General features: G+C 39.6%; 1 pseudogene; it reads right to left on the bottom strand.

The window, feature by feature from the left end:
- Positions 1–22798: 22798 nt before the first annotated feature.
- LOC114907570 overlaps positions 22799–24061 on the bottom strand; it is a 124650-nt pseudogene continuing 123387 nt past the window's right edge.

Below are 24061 nucleotides of genomic sequence, written 5' to 3' on the forward strand. Positions count from 1 at the left end.
CTGGCATTGTAACAGAAAAGCAGCTTTAACTGTAGCTTTGTCTCAATAAAATTTATTTACAAAAACATATGACGGGCTGGGTTTAGCCACCAGGCTGTAGTTTGCTAACTGCTGGACTGGTCTTGAGGGATATATTTATGATTCAGGAATAGGAGTAGTATGTATTTCTCCCACGCATTTTTTGGCCAGAAATGAGTCACATGGTCTTAGACTAACTGCAAGAGAACTGAAATGTAGTTTACCTGGGTGCCCAGAAGAGGAGAAAAGGATATTATGGGGCCCAGCAGCCTCTGCTACACTCTTTTATTTATTTATTTATTTTGACACAATCTGCTTACTTTTTTTTGTTTTTTAATATTTATTTATTTGGCTGTGCCAGGTCTTAGTTGTGGCACACGGGATCTTTTTTAGTTGCAGCATGTGGGATCTAGTTCCCTGACCAGGGATCGAACCTGAGCCCCCTGCATTGGGAATGTGGAATCTTAACCACTGGACCACCAGGGTTACACTGCTACACTCTTCAATAGCTTAATGTGAGCTGGTTCTTCCAGGCAAACCAGAAGCTTCTAATGATTCACTTTTTGGCTAGGATGTTAGATTATTTAAAGTTATATATCTTTTTTACTGTGGTTATTGTTTGAAAAACCACTACAATGACAAAGCTCCAGAAAAGAGTCATTCTACAATGTACATTGAGAATTTCATTGCTTTCATGATCTTGGTCCTGATATTTCATAGAATTGGAGGAAAGTTACCTGTAAATAAAAGAATGCAGATGAGTGCTGACTCAATCCACTCTGGTTGGGCTGTGGAGCAGAGGAGCTTCCAAAATCACAGCTTTGACCAGAAACCCTACCTGAGGAGGCTGCCTAGTCCTTTGGAGCTGCTATAACACAGTGCCATTGAATGGCTGGCTTATAAACAACAAAATTTATTTTTCAGTCTTGGAGGCTGGGAAGTGCAAGATTAAGACACTGACAGATTTAGTGTCTGGTGAGACCCCACTTCCTTGTTCATAGATGACTGTCTTTTCACTGTGTCATCATAGGGCAGACGTAGGGAATGAGCTATCCAGAGTGTCTTTTATAAGAGCAATCAGACAAGAAAAAGAAACAAAAGTCATCCAAATTGGAAAGGAAGAAGTAAAACTGTCACTGTTTGCAAATGATATGATACTATGTATAGAAAACCCTAAAGTCTCCACCAAAAAACTATTAGGGCTAATAAATGTATTCAGTAACATTGCAGGATACAAGATTAATATACAAGAAAAGAAGTCTGTTGCTTTTCTATACACTAATAATGAACTATCAGAAAGATAAAGCAAGAAAACAACCCCATTTAAAATCTCAACAAAAAGAATAAAATATCTAGGAATAAACTTAACCAACAAGGTGAAAGACCTATACTCTGTAAACTATAAAAGACTGATGAAGGAAATTGAAGAAGACAGAAACAAATGGAAAGATATACCATGTTCATGGATTGGGAGAATCAGTGTTGTTAAAATGCCCATACTACCCAAAGCAATCTACTGATTTAATGTAATCCTTATCAAAATACCCATGACATTTTTCACAGAACTAGAATAAATAATCCTAAAATTTATATGGAACCACAAAAGACCCCAAATTGCCAAAGCAATATTGGGAAGAAGAATCATGCATCCTGACTTCAGACTATACTACAAAGCTATAGTAATCAAAACGGCATGATACAGGCACAACAACATACACATAGCTCATTGGAACAAAATAGAAAGCCCAGAAATAAACCTACATACTTATAACCCTAATCTATGACAAAGGAGGCAAGAATATATGATGGAGAAAGACAGTCTCTTCAACAAGAGATGCTGGGAAAACTGGACAGCTACATGTAAAATAATAAAATTAGAACATTTTCCTCACACCTTATACAAAAATAAACTAAAAATGTATTAAAGACCTAAATGTAAGACCAGAAACAACAAAGTCTTAGAAGAGAACATAGGCAGAACATTCTTTGACATAAATCATATCAATATTTTTTGGATCTGTCTCCTAAGGCAAAAGAAACAAAAGCAAAAAATAAATAAATAGAGCATAATTAAACTTAAAAGCTTTTGCACAGCAAAGGAAACCACTGACAAAGTGTAAAGACAACTTACTGAATGGGAGAAAATATTTGCAAATTATATAACTGATAAAGGGTTTATCTGTACCCAAAATATATAAACAGCTAATATAATTCAATATCAAAAAAACTCAAACAACCCAACTAAAAAATGGGCAGAACACATGAGTAGACATTTTTCCAAAGAAGGCCAACAAGCACATGAAAAGATGCTCAACATTACTAATCAACCCAGAGAAATGAAAATCAAAATCACAATGAGGTGTCACCTCACACCTGTCAAAATGGCTATCATCAAAAAGTCTACAAATAACAAATGTTGACAAGAACATGGAGAAAAGGGAATCCTAGTACACTGTTGGTGGGAATGTAAATTGGTGCAGCCACTGTGGAAGATAGTATAGAGTTTCCTCAAAAAAATTAAAAATAGAGCTACCATATGATCCAGCAATTCCACTCCTGGGTATATAACGAAAGAAAAGGAAAACACTAATTCAAAAAGATATATGCACCCGCATGTTCACAGCAGCATTATTTATAATTGCCAAGATATGGTAGCAACCTAAGTGTCCATCAACAGATGAATAAAGAAGATGTGGCATATATATGTATTAGCCATGTATATATATATGTATATATATATATATATATGTATTAGCCATAAAAAGAATGAAATTCTACCATTTGCAGCAATGTGGATGGACCTAGAGAGTATTATGCTTAGTGAAATAAATCAGACAGAGAAAGGTAAATACTGTATATTATCACTTATATGTGGAATCTAAAATATAAACAAACAAATGTGTATAACAATACAGAAACAGACCCACAGATATAGAGAACAAACTAATGGTTACCAGTGGGGAGAGGGTAGGGGGAAGGTGAGATGAGAGTATGGGATTAAGAGATACAAAATACTATGTATAAAATAAATAAACAATAAGGATATATTGTACAGCACAGGGAAATGTAGCATTATTTTGTAATAACTTTAAAGGGAGTATAATCGATAAAAATATTGAATCACTATGTTGAACACCTGAAATTAATATAATATTGTACATCAACTATATTTCAATTAAAAAGGAAATAAGAGCACTAATCCCATTCATGAGGGCTTCACCCTCATGACCTAATCACATCCCAAAGGAATTACTTCCTAATACCATCATATTGGGGGTTAGGATTTCAACATATGGATGGGGGAGACACAAGCATTCAGTCTATATCAGAGGCCTATGGGAAGGAAGTTAGTTCTCAGCATCCCTCTGTCTTGTGGCTTTTTGGATAGCACTGGAAGACCCCTGTCTTTTTTTCTTTAATCAAATGCACTTGTATTGTATGATTTTCTCCTCTGTTACTATAGGTAATTTTATCAATAGATTTTTTAATATTAGACTTTCCTTGCATTCCTAAGAAAACTCATATCAGTTTTCACCCACTTGGTTTCCAATACTTTAAAAGATTCAGAATAACAAGTTTTGGCATAGATATTGGAACATGGATTTAAAGTTGTAAAGTCTTCTTGGACAGTAATATGAGAGGATCTATAAAAATTTTTAAGTACATCTCTTATGACCTATATCCGTTCTAATTTTTTACTTTGTATCCTTGAAAATACCTTTGCATGATGGGCAAGGTTGTTTATTATTGCATTGTATGTAGAGTGACAAATCGGAAACAATCAAAATGTTATTAGGAAGGGGTTAAATGAACAATGAAACACCTGAGTATGGCAGCAGTCAAACGAATATGTTAGATCTATGTATATACATATATACCTGCTTAGAATTTTCTGACACTGACAGTTTAAAATTAAAGCAAATTTCAGAACAATTAGCACGAAACATTACTTATACTTTTTTTGTGTGTGTGTGTGGTACGCGGGCCTCTCACTGTTGTGGCCTTTCCCGTTGCGGAGCACAGGCTCCAGATGCGCAGGCTCAGCGGCCATGGCTCACGGGCCCAGCCGCTCCACGGCATGTGGGATCTTCCTGGACTGGGGCACGAACCCGTGTCCCCTGCATCGGCAGGCAGACTCTCAACCACTGCGCCACCAGGGAAGCCCACTTATACTTTTTTAAAAGCCCAAATTTCCATATGCACATTATGATATAAATGCAAAGAAAATAATTTAAATTATTCCTATGACACTGATAATAATTGTCACCTCTGGAGGGGTATTTTCAGGGAGGACCACTATTTATCTGTATTGTTTGCATCTTCTTTTTCTTTTTAACATCTTTATTGGAGTATAACTGCTTTACAATATTGTGTTAGTTTCTGCTGTATAACAAAGTGAATCAGCTATATGTATACACATATCCCCATATCCCCTCCCTCTTGTGTCTCCCTCCCACCCTCCCTATCCCACCCCACTAGGTGGTCACAAAGCACCGAGCTGATCTTGCTGCACTATGCAGCTGCTTCCCACTAGCTATCTATTTTATATTTGGTAGTGTATAAAAGTCAATGCTACTCTGTTTATATTATTTTCATTCCATATAATAGGTAAGTCCCAAAAGACAAAGAGCACATTTTATTTATCTGAAAAGAACATTCCTTTCTTTCAACCTTTCTTTTAGCCACATCATTCTCCACCAAGTGGTTGGTAATAAGTGTGTTTTAAATTTATTAAGCTAATAATAATCACATAACACAGTAGATATATCGAGTATAGCCCAATGATTTTCAAATGCCATCTAAGTTTGTCTTGTGCCATTAACTGGATATTTTGTTTTACATTTTATTAATATCCTTTTTTATTTTGCTTTTCTGAGTACTAGACCTTCCTCCAAGGCCATGTTGCTTAAATGGCAAGTGTAGTATTTGTTACAGAGAGAAAGCAGAGAGAAAGAATAAGGTGATGGTCAACTTTTAACATGCAAAATGGGATTTAAGTAAGGCTTGAGATCCAGGGAGAAATTATTTTTAAAAAATTCATTTATCACATTAAAAAATATCTAATAACCAAATATGAAAGCTCCCTGTGCATAGAATTCTGTCAGAGTTTAATATTTTCATCAATGATAGTAAAAACACAAGTCTTGTTACTTGATTGTAGGAGGATAAAGCTTGGGGAACATTTTTCAAAGAAAAACTTAGGAAGATTTGTGGAAGAGAAAAATAAGAGGAATACAGGAGTTGGTCAGGTATGTGCCCCAATTTCCCCCCTCTGGGTTTTTCTGTCTGGACTCTGGAGATTTCAGTTTCTTGTTTCAGTTTCCCAATTTACTGCTGGAAGTAGCTGACAGTCTAGCTGAGAAACGTGCCTAGGCAAGCTGAGGCCAAATGGGAGGTCCAGGTTATTTATTTATTTTAATAAAAAAAAAAAACCTCTGTTGAGGTATAATTGATATGCAAAAGCTGTATGCATTTAATGTACACAATCTGATGGGTTTGGACATATGCATACACCATCACCACAGTCAAGGTAACAAATATAAGCATCACCTCCAAAAGTTTCCATGTGTCTCTTTTTTTTTCTTTTCTTTTCTTTTTTTTTGTGGTAAGAACACTTTACATGATATCTACCCTCTTAACAAATTCTAAGTGCACAATACAGTACTGTGTATTATAGGCACCCTGTTGTACAGTCCATCTCTGGAATTTACACATCTTGCAGAACTGAAACATTATATCTATTGGATAACAACTCCCCTTTCCCCCACCCCTGACAACCACTCTGGTATTCTCTGCTTCTCAGAGTTTGACTATAGATACCTCATATAAGTGGGATCATGAAGTATTTGTTTTTCTGTGACTGGCTAATTTCTCTTAGCATAATGCCTGGGAAGTCCAGTTTAGAGCTCAAAGGAGTCTCCCCAACCAGTGCCTACTGAGGTGAGGCTGAATGACTCAGAACACTACTAGGCTCTGACCTGGAGAAAATAAACTACAACTTATATCTGCCATAGAGTCAGCTTTCAATGACAAAAGGGCCAACCATCTCCAGTCAGACGAGGGTTATGGTCCTTGACACCAGAGGGACCACAGTAAGATGTGATGCAAAGACTCCATGTGGATCCAAGGACCATAACTAGCCCTAAAGCCAAGAGGTCTCAAGTTTCCCTTCACCCTCAAACACTTAGAGGCAAACTCAAAGAGAGAAGCAGGAGAGAAAGCCTCTGAGAAGCACTTTTGTCCAAGGGAAATTGAGTAATACTTAAAGGTACTATCTAAACTATAGGATCAGACCTCAAATCAACAGATTGGACATGTAGGTTATTTTTTTCTTGCTAAGCAGCTTGAGAGGAAAGCTGATTAATTATAGACAAATAGAGAAATTACATTTTCTCTGCACATCTGAATTTATTTTGTGAGTTAAATATTTGCTACCCTGCTACTCTGCCTAATGAATTAAAATTAAAAGAAAATCTAAAAAGAAAACCATGTAAATTTTTTGTTGCACTTCAAACTCTCAGCTAATTGGAAAATATTTGTATTATCCAAAATGCATATATATTTGCATCCACTTATCTTGAAAGAATCAATTATAAAAAGTAAAAAGCACTTTTCTCAACATTTGACAGAGATGTAAATTGGATGTTCTCTAAGCTTTATAATAATACACTTCATAAGCTGACTTTATATACACATAATAGTTTAACTTACCTCCAAAATCCAAATATGTCCTCAAAAATATATATTGTTATGGGAAAGTTTCTTTTCTTTTTATGCAGTTGATAGCATCACAGAAAAAGGCAAATCACTACACACTTGCCTGTGGTTAACATTGGCTGAAGTCACATGCCACTTTCCACCCTGAAGCTTCCTGCCTATTCTACAGGTAATTACTTTGTGCCCAAGATGGAAATTTATCAGAAAAAAATTCAATAAATATTAAAGAGGGGAAGCATTTTCACGTGAAGTGGGGGCTGGGGGGGCTCTAGGGGTGGGGTCTCCCTGGGGACCAGTTGAGGTTTCTGCTCGCCCCGGAGAGGGGGGCAGCCTGGAGCCCCCTCCCTCGCCGCCACGTCTCAGACCCACTGGATTGTGATTCAATAAAATTCGAATCTTTCGCTGCCTGGACTGGCCAGGCAGCAGGCCCAGAGACCCTTTCGAATCAGGGTTTTTACAGTTATTTTCTTCCACAGAGATGCCTGCCTTTCTCTGCCTCACAAAGACAAACAAACCGGTACAAACACAAAGGCTGGTAAGATACAAAGTCTTGAGGAGAACGTGGAGGCAAATTCTCTTGTGGGGGAAAAAAATGAGACAGAATGCATGTGTATTGTTCGTTGTGTGAATCTGCTGTGTATTTCAGTTCTCGAGGCCAGATGCAGGTAGCAATGACATAGCAAATAAACGATGGGAGAAGAGCGTAGGCAAAAACACAGCAGCGAGCCTGCAGCCAGCACACTGCTGATCAAGTGACCCTTAATCAACTTAAAGACTAGTTAGAGTCACTTTTTCTTCCTGTTGGACATGCTGGACGCCAGAGGGATGGTTGCCTTGATTAGCTTAGCTGTGACATCTGGATTCCACTCAGCTCTAAGCATATATGCTGAAGAGCAGTAAGTACACGCATAGCCCTGGATGAGAAGGGCAGCCTGGTGGTTGCAACAGCACAGACACTGGGATCAGGCTTCCTGGGTTCAAATCTTGCTTTGTCATGAACTAGTGATGAGAGTCTGGGCCCGTTTGGAACCTCTCTGTGCCCTCTGAGATGAAAGAGATGGTAATGACCGTGCCTACAGCGAGGATTTAATGAATGAATATATGTGAAGAGCATAAAGCAGTATTTGGCACATAGCACTGTTCAGAGCATGGCAGCATCAGCATTAGCTTATTTGAAATGCATGTTCCTAGGCCCTGTCCCCGACCTACAGCATCAGAATTGAATTTCAACAAAATTCCAATTGACATTAAACATTTGAGAAGGCTTGCTATGTAAATATTGGTGTTGGTATTTCTGGCTGGCTTTAACTAGCTGAAGTTATCAAGGTGAGAGGGGCATCCCTGCTGGTTTGCCTTTCCCTGCCAGGCTGTGAGCCCCAGGAAGAGACTTTGTCCTCCCTGACACAAGCCCCTGATTATCCCGACTTCTTGGTGGCCAGTGGACTGCACTCCTGGGAGCCTGTGTTCTGTATCGTCCTCAGCCCGCAGGCCGACCTTGAATGTTTCCCTTAGGTCCATATCCTGATGTTTTTGACTCCATCAACTTATTTAACCCCCAGACTCTGTTAGTGCCTCTGCTTGTCAGCCCTGTTAGCCCTGTCTTAAATTATACACTGCATCCTGAGGCCATTCCAGTTCAGCTGGAAGTTTCTATGCCCATTTGCCCTTTTGAACAAAACAAAAATATTAGGAACATGTTAGGAGGAATAAGAAAGTTGGGATTATTTAACAGTTCCCTCCTAGGCTCCACACTGCACAGAAATATTTGGTTTTTATTGTTGGCTCCAAGACGCAATTTTCGAACAGATTTTATGGCAGAGAAGAGAGCTCGGCCTTTAAAGAATGCAAAGGCCAACAAAGCAAAATTTTCTCTATTTATGGTATCAATGTGACATTTTGACCTCCTAATAGCCAGTATTCTTTTGGCTTTAGGAAAGAGTTCAATGCCATACCTGCTTGCTTTATTTCACATCAAATTGTCTTTAGTAAAGAGGTTTGGAAGCAGAGACCTTTCATTGGCATTCATGCCAAGCTTATCACAATTCCGTGGTGCTTGGCCAATAGCGCAATGAGAATGGATGACACCAGGATGCCAGGGCCCTTGGTGTATGCGAATTGAAGGGATGTAATTGTATGGAAATGGACAGAAGAAATTCTTCAAGGGCACACTGGCACTGACTCACAGTAGCAGAGCAGGAATTCACAGCAATAAGCTTCATATCCTGCAGTGGGTCAAATTGGAAAAGAGGAGAGGTTAGTTATTTGTAGGTTGTGAGATTAATGTGATTCACAAATTATTTCACTCATGGATGTCTGATATGCTTGGAAGGATCGCTCGGCCACCCACAATTATGGATGGCACTAAGAAAGCAGCCAAGGGACAGAAAGGAAAAGTGTAACACTTAGATCCTCCCCCTGAAGAACTCAGCGTCACATGTGAAAAATACATATATGTATATGAGATGGAAATAAACTTTATCAGGGAGTAAGATGAAGGTTCCAAATGAGTAACAGAGGAAAGGTTAATTCAGTCTAGTCTAGAGGGGTCCGGCAGCTTCGAGGAGGTGGGGTAGCAGCTGGGTTGGACTTTGGAGGATAAATTTAAATTTGTTGTGTGTTGCACTCACAATCTTGAAAAAGAAGCTGGATTCTAGGGGGCCATTAAATAACCTTTTTATTTTGACCTCCCTAACTCATATATATGAAGAGAAAAACAGGAGTCAGATTCTTCCAGAGAACATCAGCTTTATTACTGTTGGAAGTTCCTTCGGAGAACATGAGTAGTATGTGGCTGTGGGTGCCTTAAGGCTTTATTGCTGACATAGGCAGAATTAGCTTCTATTTGCTGGAAGAGCTGGACAACCACAACCCATACTCCACAGAGATAGGGTCCTACCGCATGGCAGAGAGTAGACAAGATGCACTCTCTCTCAGGCAGGCAGCCAGGAAAGAGAACGCAGAGGTGGGGTACCATGCTGGCTTAGCACTTTCTCCAGGGTTCTCAAGTCAGAAAAGCCATTTCTCCTACCTAACATGTTGATTTTTTTCTTAAAGAGGTAGGAAATAAGCAATTAATAGATGACTAGATCTTTTCCCCCCAGCTTCTGCAGGCAGACTACTTGGGCAAGATAACATCTAAAGAAAGATCACAAGGAGTCAGCAAGTTTTCATGCAATGGAAAATGATGAAGAATCTAACCCTTACCCTAATGATGAACTGAGATTGTTTCCTCCTTTTCCCTTTAAAAACTGTCAGGTTCAGCAGAATCTTCGGAGTTGGTTTTTGGATGAGTTCAACTTCTCCCCATGTTGCCAGTTTCCTGAATAAAGCAGCCTTTCCTTTCTACCAACACTTGTCTCTGGAGTATTGGCTTTCAAGTGGTGAGCAGCTGAACCTGAGTTCGGTAACGTTAGGGGTCCCCAGGACCACCCTCAAGGGAAAGCTGTTACACTCATGGTTACAGTCTATTGTGATAGGACACAGATTAATATCAGCAAATGAAAAAAGCACAAAAGGCAAAGTTCAGGAGGAGCCAGGTGCCAGCGTTCTCTCAGTGGAATTAGATGAGGATGCACTGAATTCTCTCAGCAATGATGAGTGACAATATGTGCAAAGTATTGCCAAGTATTGCTTGGGGGGTAAGCTCCCCCAAGCCTTGGTGTCCAGGGTTTTAATTGGGGGTCAGTCAGGCGTTCATCACCTGAGTCACTGACCTTAGCTATTTAGTGTCTGGCCCCCCAGAGATCAAACTGATATAGCATGGCACCTAGTTCTCACTCTTATCAGGTAGGAAATTTCAGGGCTCAGAGGTTTTATGTTTTTTTGTCCTTGAGTCTAAACTTTAATATGACTTCTGGCCATATACTGAAGTATAAACTTCTGATTACAAGTAAAAAAACACCTTTAGAGCACGTTAGAAATTAGAACTCATATTCCCCCCAATATAACCATTCACTCCTATGAGGCCTGCTATCACTAAACGGTCTCCAGGGTGAACGTTCCTCTGGCTAACTTCAACCCTGTCCCCAATCCCATCTTCATGGACTTTAATAAAGGGGTTCCTTGCTGTCCTGGCAGCTTAAAGATCACCCCAGCAACTTCATGATTCTGCTTCTACCATAATGTCCCTGCTAAAATATCACCCAGGAGCAAGTCAAGGGCCAGTCCTTTCTCTGGAAAGCTCAGCGCTTGAGCAACCCAGGCTGCTGAGAAGACCCTTCACTGCACAGGGTTACTGGTGTGGCTTGAGATATCTGACTGACCCCTTCAGCCTTCAGGAGGCCAGTGTCCCCAGGCCAGGTGTCATTACCATGAACAGTCCCTTTGGGCCTTATCAGGGTCTGATGCAAATGTTGTAGGAAAAAGTTGAGAAGAACTGGTGTATAAATAATTCCCCTGGTGATTCTGATAAGCAGTAAGGCTTGGGATCTTTGGGACTCGATGATTGTTAAGGATTTCAAACCATGGTTTCTATGATTCTTGGAGCTAAAATTCCTTGGAGATGCCTGCTAAGTGTCTTTTTCTTTCTCTGGTTACTTATTTGATTAAGTTTAGTTTCTGGCTAAAGATACCGCACTTTGGAGAAGTATTTCCAAATAGGAAATGAGGATGAGAAATAGATATGAGAAGAAAGTATCTCAACTATGTGCCCAGAAGAGAAGGTAATGGGAAATCACTGGGGTACTTAGGTTGAGAGGGAGTGGGGTGGGACTAGTTCCCTGATCAGCTTCTACAAAGAGCTCAGGACAAAAGATTCTTGTCATTGAAAAATGATGTAATGAAGAGATGTGTAACAAAGTGTTGAACAGTGGAGTTTTTGATTTTGTGGGAACTCCAGCCTGTTATGTGTCTCTCGGTCCCACTTACCTTATTAGCTAAATAGGATTAAATAAAACCATCTTTGCATGATTGTAGTACTAAATATAAAGAATATGTTTGAGAAATTTGCAAATATAAATGTTAATTACTAGATTAAAATTTTGCTTCCCTAAAACTAGTTTATAGCAGATGATCTGCCCACATAGGTGAAATATGCTCTAGAAATGAAGTAATTTGCATTTTGGTGTTGGCTTCCTTTGTAATTTGTTACCAGCACTAGATCTCTCTTATTTTGTTCCCCACACATTACTGTGTTCTCTCGCGGCTTCTAAGGTGTCTCTCTTTCCTGGGTTTCTCTCTTTTCTCTAATATTTTTCTTATTTTCGTGTCTGGAATCTGTACTTCTGCCTGCCCTTAAATATTAGTTGTGCCCCAGCTATATTTATAAGGGTCTATTTTTAATGCCTTATCTTTTCCTTTTATGCTAATTCCTTCAGAAGTATAATTAAATAATACAAGTTGATTGAGTGCCTACTATATGCTAGACAGTGTGCAAGGCACTGAGGATGAGGAAATAGAAGCAAAGACCCAGCTTCTCACACATTTGACCATCACTTACATTCAGCTCCTCTCCTCTGCTGTCCCAGGCCCAAATCATACTGAAACTGAGCAGAACCCTGAGCACCCCCAAGTACAAAGGCCCCTCCATGTCTCCTGCCTCTTGTTTGTAGAAAAGCTAAAGTCTTCCAGGCCTCCCTGAGTCACAAAAGAGTGGGCTCAAGTAGTTAAGGATTAGGACAATAGAGTCAGAGATTCAGTAAATGGTGCACATTCCTGAGTTGTTTTACAGATACTATAACTGCATGATGACCAGACTGCAGCCATGACATAAGCTGCTCCATCTTGAGCAGTACTGAGTCTATGGCTGGGACAGTTTCAAGAACTGGCCTCAAGAGAATGAGATTAACATTATTGCTCATAATAATTTGTATCTTTGTGAGCACTAAAATAATTGTAGCTTGCTCTGCCCATATATGTAAGTGGGCAACTAAAATTGTCAGCAAAGAGATGCTGCAGACCCATGTCAACATCTTCTACTCAAGAATACGGCACCTATGTCAGCATGACAAAGTTACAGAAGATGGACCTTCACTCTTATTCCCACAGAAGTGGAATGATGTCTGTCAAGTGGAGATTTGTAAGCAGCTCTTTCGTCTCTTTTCTGTTTGTCTATTTCTGTTCTCCTTAAACCTTAATTATAATTTTTTTTTTTTTGCGGTACACGGGCCTCTCACCGTTGTGGCCTCTCCTGCCGCGGAGCACAGGCTCCGGACGCGCAGGCTCAGCAGCCATGGCTCACAGGCCTAGCTGCTCCGTGGCATGTGGGATCTTCCCAGACCGGGGCACGAACCCGTGTCCCCTGCATTGGCAGGCGGACTCTCAACCACTGTGCCACTAGGGAAGCCCAAACCTTAATTATAAAAATGATATCATTAGCTAACATTTAACCTAACTCCTGACTTATGCTCTATTAAATGCACACAGTACTTTGACTAACCTGCTGATTCTTTCCCTAGATTAAAAGAAGTAGGAATGAAAAATGACTAGGTCTCTACCCATAGCAACTCCCTTAGCAATCCTGTAGGCAGACCATGTGGGCAAGACAACATCTGAAGAAAGACCATGAAGAGTCAGCCAGCCTGCATGCAATGGAAAATGATGCAGAGCTTGACCTCCTGCATTGATGATTCACTGAAATTCTTTCCCCCTTTTCCCTTTAAAAAATGTCATGGCCGAGCAGAATCTTTGGAGTTCGTTTTGGGATGTGAGTCTGCCTTCTCCCCAGATTGTCAGCTTTTCTGATTAAAGAAACTTTCCTTTCTACCAACACTTGCCTCTCAAGCACTGGCTTTTGAGCATTGAGCAGCCAAACCTCAATTCAGTAACAATGCACTGAACATCTCTGCTTGGAATCCTGTAGGCACTGCATACCCAATGTGGAAAGTTACTGAACTCATTATTTTTCCCTGTAAACCTATTTTTCTGGATTCCCTTTCTCTATTAAACAGCATTATCCCAAGCTTCCATGTTAGTAAGTCTTTCATCCTCTCTATATCCACTCGGTTGCCAGTTCCTGACTACTCTGTCTCTGATGTGTCTCTCAGGTCTGTTTCCTTCTCTCTTTCCCTCATTGGCTCCCATCTGCATAGGTGGACCTGTGTCTTAACTGTGTCCATGTGTCCAGGTTATCACAAGGCTCCAGAGTTTCCTTCTGCTCTCACCTTTCTGCACCTTGTTCTCCTGCTTACTTTAAGTGTAGCCAATAATCATTCCCGCTGTGTGGTCCTGGCTGCTCTCCCATCTCCTGCCATTTTCACTTAGGCACTCATGTCCTGGTGGCATCAGACTAGACAGAATTCCCTCCACATTCCTGTGTCTGCCATGCCTTGGTGCCTCTGTTGGCCCTGGGGCCAGGGATTTCCTTCCCTTCCAGCTTTGTTGGTGACTTCAACCTTCAAGACTTAGATCCTTCTTCTGTGAAGAGCCTTCATCTGTGAAGATGTCTCCACACCTCCCAGTTATTTGTCCATATTTCTCTTAGAACATGTTTCACATGGTATTTTGTATTCCCATGAACTTGTTCAATATCTGGCAGAGGAGATGATCATTTATTTTTTTTTTGTGGCTGCTGAATAAGCAAAATGAAAGTTTTTACACTTTTATATCTGTCTCTATGTGATCCTTAATAACTTATTTTAGCTTTAGCAAAAGACTGGATCATTAAACAGTTGATATATTTAATCGATGTAAATGCAATTGTGAAACATAAGTTTTGACTTGCTGAGTTCACATTTAGCTGGGAATTACATCTTAGTACAAACAGAGAATTAATTTTTTAATATCTTTAGGCTTTTCTTTCTTGAAATATATTCTGATAAATGTATTGCACCTGAAAAATTAAGATAGTCCTGTTTGCCTCATGTATTTTCAGCAGAGGGGTTGAAGGAACAGAAAGCATAGCTTTTACAAAGCATAATTGCTTTATATTCCATGCCTACATTGTCCTTAATATCGTACTTTACACTTTAATGAAGAAAATACTGAATAGTGTTTTGATTTCCTTTTTGTCCTTCATTAGTTATTGGGAATATAAATGATAGGAAGGCATATAGTTAATTTCACTCATTTTATTTATATATTTATTCATAAGGTGGTTATATAACCCATTATCACTATTTTTCATGGTAGGATTATTGGGTCCAGTTGTTATGTGAAGATTTGGGTTTCCCTTTAGTTCTAGGTATTCTAGGGTGATGGCAGGTGAGTTTATTATTGCTGCAATCTGCTCCAGGAGATCATTCCTAGTAATCTGATTCTCTCAACAGGGTGGATTTTGCAGATATATTTCAACTCATTTACAGATCAGGATGACATGAGAGCTGGGGGAAATAAAGATTTAGTGATGCTATTGCCATGTCAGGCTGCATGTGGCTATTTTCCTGATTCTTCTCAAGATTTAATATTATTTCTGAGGGATTTTTCTTTTGCAGTGTTTAATCTAAGATTGTTAAGAAGCATAGCAAAACACCTAGGATTCTCTTGGGCTAAACATTTAAACATAGAACCATTCAGGATACAGTTAAAAAAAAAAACAGAAATAAAAATTGGTGAAAGTGTTAAACTGACTCCAAACATTGACTGTTTTTAGTGGATTGGGTGATACAGAGAGATCTAACAAAAAGGGTACTGTTAAACCAAAAATTAGTTTTAAATATCTTTTTCTATGTTATGATACTTCAGCTACTACTCAGCTCAAACCTAGATCTGTAGCTGTCAGGGAAATGCTCCATCCCCCAGCAGCTTGCTGCACACATGAGGTGGTTTTAGTCCCTTTTTGTCTTTACTGACCCAGTCTCATCTGCTGGAGTCTATATAATTCCTGCTCAGTCATTAAGGCTCATAGCAAGAGTTCCTGACTCCATCCAGCATGTTTCTTTGTTACCCTTGGGCTGGGTTACACATCTGTCTATTGCATATTTCTTTCACTGTATTTTTTCATCCCATTTTTATAATGATCTGTTCATGTGTCAGTTTCTACCATTAGACTGTGTGCTCCTTGAGACCAGAGTTTGCTTTTTATCATTTGTGCCCAGCACTGTGTCTTCAGTGTAGTAGAGGATACTGTGGGAATGTTTGTATAATGAATAAATGAAGCCAGCTCTTGGGGACTGGAATTTTCATTGCAGTGCAGCACCATTGAAAGCTTTTACTTTGAAAAACTGGATTAAATAAAATATCACCTAAAATTTATGGACACATCTGAATTACTGCATTAAACTACTGTGTTTAATTTCATTCTAAAATAAAAGCAATATCTCTTGTCCTCTAGTTATTTAAAAGGTATATTTTTAAAATAGAAAGTGGAGGTGAATTAATAAACATAGAGAAAGTCATAAGTGTAAATTGCTTCCCAATATAATCTCTTGAGTTCATATTTAATAAAGATAAGTTAATCAACAGTTACTCCATGTGTGAGGGTATTTGTACATAAATCACTTAGTTGGCTTGGATCTAACATTGATAGGACATAATTGATCTTTAAAAGTTTTATGAAGAATCACAGACTGTGAAATTACAGGAGGTTGTACTGTATAACTTTGCCTTTCCATCAAGGAGACACCTGTTTTCTTGGTAGTGGAAACCTCATTTTATATGTATTATTGATCAGTCCATGAATTAATTCCCTCATGATAATTAGCATCATGTTACTTTCTAGTTTATATCAGGAAAAGCTACCAGTTTTCTAACCTAATAAACTGCCAGCTAGGACTTTTTTTCTACCCACCCTCCCCCCACAATGTTTAAAGCCAACACCAAAGCATGTATTTTATGTTTTCTGGCTCAAGATTTGGTAAACCAGTGTGTCATTTAACCTTGTGTATTGCACAGTGTTGGGATGTGTGATAAGAGTTGGAAAATGTCCAGGAAGCCAGTTTTACTCTGCTTTTCTTAATCTATAACAAGCTGTCCCCTGAAATTTTACTTTTTTTTTCCCTTTCTTTTTGTTTTATTTTTAGAAACATCACTTTCTGTCAATCTCATTTCCATTTTCTGTTTGGAAGTCTGTGGAAGAACAGCTTAAGACCACTCAGGGGTTGTCTCTCTCCATTCAGTAACCTGAGTCTCCTGAGGCTGGTGGGGTGCTGCCATCATCAGAGGAGCTGCTGGACAGCACAGAGTGTCACCCCTCACCCCCCATCTAGACCAAGAAGAACACTGACCTCAGGAAATATTACCTGAATGAGTGAACAGTTTATCATTCTCTATTGACTGAAATGTCTGGCCAGCTAGTTCACCTCACAACTCAAAGAATCACATAAGTGCTTTTCCTCAAGACAAACACTGTACTTTGGTACAGAGAAAAAGGGCTTTGTGTATATTTTGTCACATGAAATACTAAGAAAGGAGTGAACTTAAGGATTGAGAGTTAATAAAATGAATACTTTTTACTGATTCATCAAGGACACCTTTAAGTGAAACAGCCTCCAAGCCCCAACTATGAGTTTCAGAGGAACAAGTGACTGATTCAGGCTGAGGTACCAGAAGTTGTTCTCACTAACTCATACTGCTTTGCATTGTAAGTGCAGTTGAGACAGGAGATAGATGGGCCCAAGTTTAGACATTTACAACTAGCCTCCTGTTTACACTTTAAAAATAAAGATAAATAACAGGAACAGGATAAGCAGCTGGACTTTGTCTCCTGTGGATACTTCTAGATAGTGGGAATAGCAGGAACAGAGAGGGGCTGAGCCCTGCTTGGGTAAAAGATAAGGAGGCCACGTATTTCTCATTCTTGAGGTCAAGGTCAAACTATGCATGCATAGAAAGGTTCCTCAGGGGAGGGGGTACCAGACCATAATAAGTTTTGTTAACTTCCCAGGGACCCTCACACTGAAATCCATCTTGGTTAAAAGATGTATGCTCACACAGGGGAGGGCCCAGAGCCAGAACAAATATGGACTCAAATCCATACAAAGCAAGATGGTTGACCAGAGGAAATCAGGAAGAATTGCTTCCATATAAGTGATTTACTTCACCCCAAAATGCGATTTTATCTCTGAGTCTGCCCATGTGTCTATCTGCACGTAATTTTTCCTCCTAATAAACACTTGTTTCACTACCTTCCATCTCTTTGCTGAAATTCCTCTCTTCAAAGCAGACAAGAGCCAGGGCCTTATAGTCACCAGACCTTGTGGTCTAGTGGTTAGGATTTGGTGCTTTCATTGCCTCAGCCTGGGTTCAATCCCTGGTCTGGGTACTGAGATCCTGCTTCAAGCTGCCACAGCCCTGGCCACCCCACAGCACCCCTGAGATCACTATGTCAGCGCAATGAGAAAGGCAAAGAGCTGCTTCTTATTATTATGAAAATAGGGACCTGATGTTCCCTCTGAAAGGATCCTGGGGACTTCTAGTGGGTCTGTGGGCCACGCTTTTGAGAACTGCTGTCCTAAGTGATGTAAAGTCACAGAAGCCCCAATAACAAGGGTCCAGAATGTGTTTACAGATTGCCCTAGTTCAGTCTTCCCATGGTATCTGAGAGGAATTGGTTCCAGGATTTGGTCCCCCCATACCAAAATCAATCCCTTATAGACAATGGTGTAGTATTTTCATGTAGCCTACCCACATCCTCCATACACTTTAAAACATCTCTAGACTACTTATCATAACTTATACAATGTAAATACTATGTAAATAGCTGTAAATGCAATATAAATGCTACGTAAATAGCTGTAAATACAATGTAATTGCTCTGTAAATAGTTGCCTGAGCATGGTGAATTCAAGTTTTGCTTTTTGGAACTTCCTGGAATTTTTTTTCTGAATATTTTCCATCCGTGGTTGGTTGAATCCACAGTTGTGGAATCCCGGGATATGGAGGGCTGACTGTATTAAGTTTGCCCTAGCGGTTCTTACTTCTAGGGTTGATAACAATTCAACCAAGTTGAAAATTATTTGGTCAAGTTTCTCCTTGATGTGGTACACTTCTAATTAAGGGGACAGCATTGCTAATTGTTAAATAATTAGCATTTTCTTGCTTTTCACTGTTGGTGGATGCATTAACAGCAATCACTTCATCCTTATTTTATTTTTAATTTTTATTTTCCTTTCTCTGTTCCCTTATCTAGAATAGTGAGATAAGGCAGGCATGGAAGAAGAGATGGAAGTTTGTGATAAATAACCTTCCATGGTCTAAGAAGTTCACAAAATTCTGAGCATCTTTTTGGGGAAGCTTTCTGGATGCTTCATGGTGATAGATTGGAGATAGAGTCAAACATATTCTGGCTGCCCTAGATCTGGGAACTGAGAATCCAGCCACCAAATTCTTGATTTGCATTTAAAAGATGATATTCAGAGTTTTGTTGTGGGGTAGCTGGCTTCAGCCATGAATATCATCCAACAATGACAGAAGGGGAAACTGCCAAGCAATTCTGTAATTTGCATTAGGTTTTCAGATTGAACGTCTGTAACTTGTGACAACACTGAAAGATAATGTGTCAGTGGCAGGTTAGAGTTTTGCATTGTCTTAATGTCATTGTCTTTGTTTAGCTTTTCACTGCCCCTTCCTTTGGTGATCACTGAAATTCTTTTTTGTTGCAGAAGATTTCTCAGCATGGCCAGGTGGCATTTAAAGAGCCTAATGAGAAAGATGACTTGGCTCTAAGTGACAATGTCAAAAAACACATGGCAGCTGCCCTGTCTGCAGGTATGGAATGAGACTGCCATTCTAGTTACTGCCCAGTGCTGCCTGGTCACTGCTGCCTTCCCAGCATCCCCTTCTTCATGCAGGATTCAGGCCTATCTTCATCTGTCCAGTGGGCGCTTCGGTTTGAAGCATTGCACTTTATCTTCCTAATGCATCTTGCTGTCTTTGGCATGTGTGTTTTTTGTTGGTGGTGATGTCAGGACTCAGCTGTTACATGACAGGCTTTGATAGAGTGAATCAATTCTTGTTTTTCTTCTTGAAATACTTATCAGACTTTGTATTTCCCCTTTAAAAATGAAGGCTGCTTCATAATATTTACTATTGGGAATAAGAAAAAATATGACACCAGAAGTTTATATCATTTCACATTTGATCATGTTGGATGAATTATCAGGAGAAAAATATCTTGATTTTTTCATAGTGTTCTTTGAGATGGGAACAAATTCTAGATGTTTCAGAAATCTTATTTTCTGGAAACACAGTATTAAGAGTATAATGATTTGGTCTTAGCTTTTACAACTCTTTATAAAGACAGAGAGAGAGCTAAAAGGAGAAAGGGAGAGTGTGTATGTTCATTATTTCCAGCTTTCATCTGCCCTGGAAGAGCAATAGCCCTCCAAGGAGTACTTTCTTGGAGTCCAGGACATTGCTTTTCACTTAAATGTTATTGGAAATTTCCCGTGGATGTGGCTCTGAAAAACCTCAGGGTCAGGGCTGAGGATTCGTGATCTAAACATTCTTGACCTTGCTTCCTGTAAAATCACAGATTAATATTGCTAGAACTCATTGCTACAGGATAGTTATCCAGCTGTCCAGATAAAATTGAGTAATAAATTCACAAAGTTGAATGTTTCTTGTTTTGAACATTCAAGTTAAACCTTTTATACCTGGTAATGTTATTCAAATCCAAACCCACTCTGTTAAAAAACTATCATAATAAAACTCCAACTCTGTAAGGTTTTTAGAATGATGTTTAAAATAAGGCTGACCCCAACCTCACTAATTAGAGAAATGCAAATCAAAACTACAATGAGGTATCACCTCACGCTGGTCAGAATGGCCATTATCAAAAAATCTAGAAACAATAAATGCTGGAAAGGGTGTGGTGAAAAGGAAACCCTGCTGCACTGTTGGTGGGAATGTAAATTGATACAACCACTATGGAAAACAGTAAGGAGGTTCCTTAAAAAACTTAAAATAGAACTACCATATGACCCAGCAATCCCACTACTGAGCATATACCCTGAGAAAACCATAATTCAAAGAGTCATGTATCACAATGTTAATTGCAGCACTATTTATAATAGCCAGGACATGGAACCAACCTAAATGTGTATTGACTGCTGAATGGATAAAGAAGATGTGGCACATATATACAATGGAATATTAGTCAGCCATAAAAAGTAACGAAATTGAGTTATTTGTAGTGAGGTGGATGGACCTAGAGTGTGTCATGCAGAGTGAAGTGAGTCAGAAAGAAAAAAATGAATACGGTATGCTAATGAATATATATGGAATCTAAAAAAAAATGGTATTGATGAACCTAGTTGCAGGGCAGGTAGACAAAGAGGTAGACATAGAAAATGGACTTGAGGACATGGGGTGGGAGGGCAAAGCTGCGGTGAAGTGAGAGTAGCATCGACATATATACGCTACCGAATGTAAAATAGCTGGCTGGTGGGAAGCAGCAGTGTAGCACAGGGAGATGGCTCGGTGCTTTGTGATGACCTAGAGTGGTGGGATAGGGAGGATGGGAAGGAGGCTCAAGAGGGAGGGGATATGGGGACGTGTATGCATATGGCTGATTCTCTTTGTTGTGCAACAGAAACTAACACAGTATTGTGAAGCAATTATATTCCAATAAAAATCTATTAAAAAAATAACTTGAAGGAGAAAACTAGAACATACTCATGTCTTACTCTTATCCATGGTTCTCATTCTGTGAGGAAGCTTCCACAGCCTTCCGCTGTGTGAACAAGGGTGTGTTGGAATACAGAAGCTTCTTGAGGTCAGGGGTTCCTATTATCTTTATCAAATGCCCAAATTAGCAATCAGCTAGTTTTACCAGTTATCTGACCTTGGACAAAGGTCATCTGTATGAGGACAGTTGAGTAAAGATACTAGAACATGAGAGCAGTGCCTGATGTGTAATAAACACCATCTAACTATTAGTTTTTGTTGTGTTGTATAATAGTTGTATAATTGTTGTAATTGAAATAAGATTATGTGTCCAAGAAAAATAATGTGGGGGGAAGGAGATAGAGAAAGTGGGAAGGCAAGAGAGAGAGGGTCTTCTCCTCATGAATGGGGGAGAGGAGGTGGGTCACAATGGCGTGTTCCTTGCATCCTCCAGAACATGAACTCTTTGAGTGATGGATATTTTTTGAATGGGAAGAGTGTGTGGTTCACAAGGGGAGGCCTCACCTTGGGCGCAGGTCTCCCCCAGCCTTGCTGAAGACACTGTGTCCAGTGAGAGGTGAGGTCAGCTAGGTATGAGAAGTGATTAGTGAAGATGAATGAGCCAGGACTGGGGGGCATGGAGTCCCACTGTGCCTTGGAGGCTGTAACACATGTAACCTCTGTGCATTCTGGAGGGAGGAAAAACTCAGTAGCCTGGGTATTTGGAGTTGGATTTAAGTATATTTAAAGATAATTTAAAAATTCAATGTTTTCTGTGCACCTGGATTATGGATTGAGATTTATACCCACAACATTAATTGGTTCTTGTAATGGTATTATTTATAGATGTTTTCTTTGGATAATACACATATATCCTGTTTTCCAAAGTATATTATGTCTTTGATGGCAGGGAGCATTCAAAACTAGAATAGAATCACCATCCTCCACCAAGCTTGGAATATCACTCTCTGGGCATAGTTAAGTGTTTAGTGACTATGGATGTGCTGCTCAGGGCCCAGGATGGTGGCTCTCGCCTGGTGTGCTGGGCAGAGGTGGACCAGGTTATTCACCAAATCATATGACATGACATTTTTATCAGAGTATCACATTTTGTCTTTGTTCTGAGTACTGTCACTCAGGCACTGTGAGATGTAACGTAGACTGAATCTACTGAATCTATGTAATGTAGACTGAATGTCAAACAGACATTAAGGAAAAAGCACATGCTTACAGAAACAGGTGAGATATTCTGCACAAGCAGGATGTGATAGGATAAGGTCAGGGCAGGAGATGGCTCTGTTCATCCAGCCCCACAGAAAGCTGTGTAGAAAGGGAATGAATGGCTCCATAACCAGGGAAACTGAGAGATGTTACACTCTGATAGTGATTTCTGTGTTATTGTTAGTGACTCTGATGGTGCTGATTTTGGTATTTACTTACTTCAACACTGCTGCCAAACTTCTGGAATTCAAGAGTGTGACAAATACCAAAAAGTTGAGAACTACTGCTCTGGGATAACTATATCTTTTTTTTAAAAAAAAGTGAGATGTACTTGAATGGTAGGTTCTTGATTCTTTTGACATCATCCTGTTGGACCAGAAAGAGGTGTCTCAGCTGGATTCCTAAATACCCCCTGTCTATAGTTGAGCGGTTGGGCAGATGCTATGCAGTTGCTGGGTGTACTTGCCTGTTCCCACAGCTTCCTTCCTTAAAGAGACAACAAGCCCAAATGCATGTAGACAGTTCACGCATCAGAGCTTAATGTTTATATCAGTTTCCTTGTCCCCCAGTCCCATGGGGGGTGCAGGTGTAGGCCCAGAAAGATGCTGTGCATGGGGGTATGTGTCACAGCTGGGTCACCCGAACATAGGAAACCCTAAGCTTACTGAGATGCTGGCAAACCTGCCCAATCTTCGCTTCCAAGGAAGATATTATTTTTCTTACCTTGGAATGCAAGTTCATCTCCTCTGACGAGGGCAGGAAGACATTATTATCCTGGAATGAGTGAATAAACCTGCTCTCTGACCAAGATAGTGACACTCTCCCTAGCTTCTTTGGCTGTCTGTTATGGAAACATCTTTGAACAAAACTGTTATTGAGCAACCATCTATGTGCAATGCACTGGGCTTAGCATCATGAAAGAAACAACAGAGACCATCAGATCTGGATTTGAGTCTGAGGTCTCTACTTCCTAGCTGAGTCATCTTGGGTGAGTTATCCAACTTCTTTGTGAAATGGGGAATAATGGTAGACCTATTGAGAAAATTAAATTCAATAGTGTATTTAAAGCACTAGTGCTTATAAACAAAATCAAAGTTCTGTTGGAGAGTAACAAGGTGGAACGGATGCTGGTGTCATCTGGAAGTGTCTGTGCCCCTGCATTCGAACCATTCATGTTGTAATATGGTCCTTCTGTGAACAACAGAAATTTCCATCCCTGGCAGTCACAGACATGAGTTGCTGTATGCTTTTTATCAGACATTTATATCTAAATTTGAAAAGGCTAATTCTACTTGATCCAGTGGTCAAAGACAGATCTTCCAGATTTTAGATACTAAGTAGCATATTTGGGGAACTCTAAAATGGAGCCAAATGAACACATTACAGTTAATTAGGCCCTCTGGAAAGCCTTACTGCCCCTAACATAGGCAGCCTAATTACCTTATATTTTAATTTTCTCTTCTTCATTAACAGGTACTGAGGAGCATCATCAATGAATTGGCTCTCAGCAGTTTGGCTTTCAGCTTCCATTTCCATCTTTATATGATCAAGAATTGGTCAACTGTGTATCAAGTTATTCTGTGTAGCCTAGTTTCTTGGATGTGGATTAAACTATTCAGTTCAG

The sequence above is a fragment of the Monodon monoceros genome, unplaced genomic scaffold (assembly GCF_005190385.1).
Source record: "Monodon monoceros isolate NGI ecotype Baffin Bay Population unplaced genomic scaffold, NGI_Narwhal_1 Super_Scaffold_3, whole genome shotgun sequence".
Classification (NCBI taxonomy): domain Eukaryota; kingdom Metazoa; phylum Chordata; class Mammalia; order Artiodactyla; family Monodontidae; genus Monodon; species Monodon monoceros.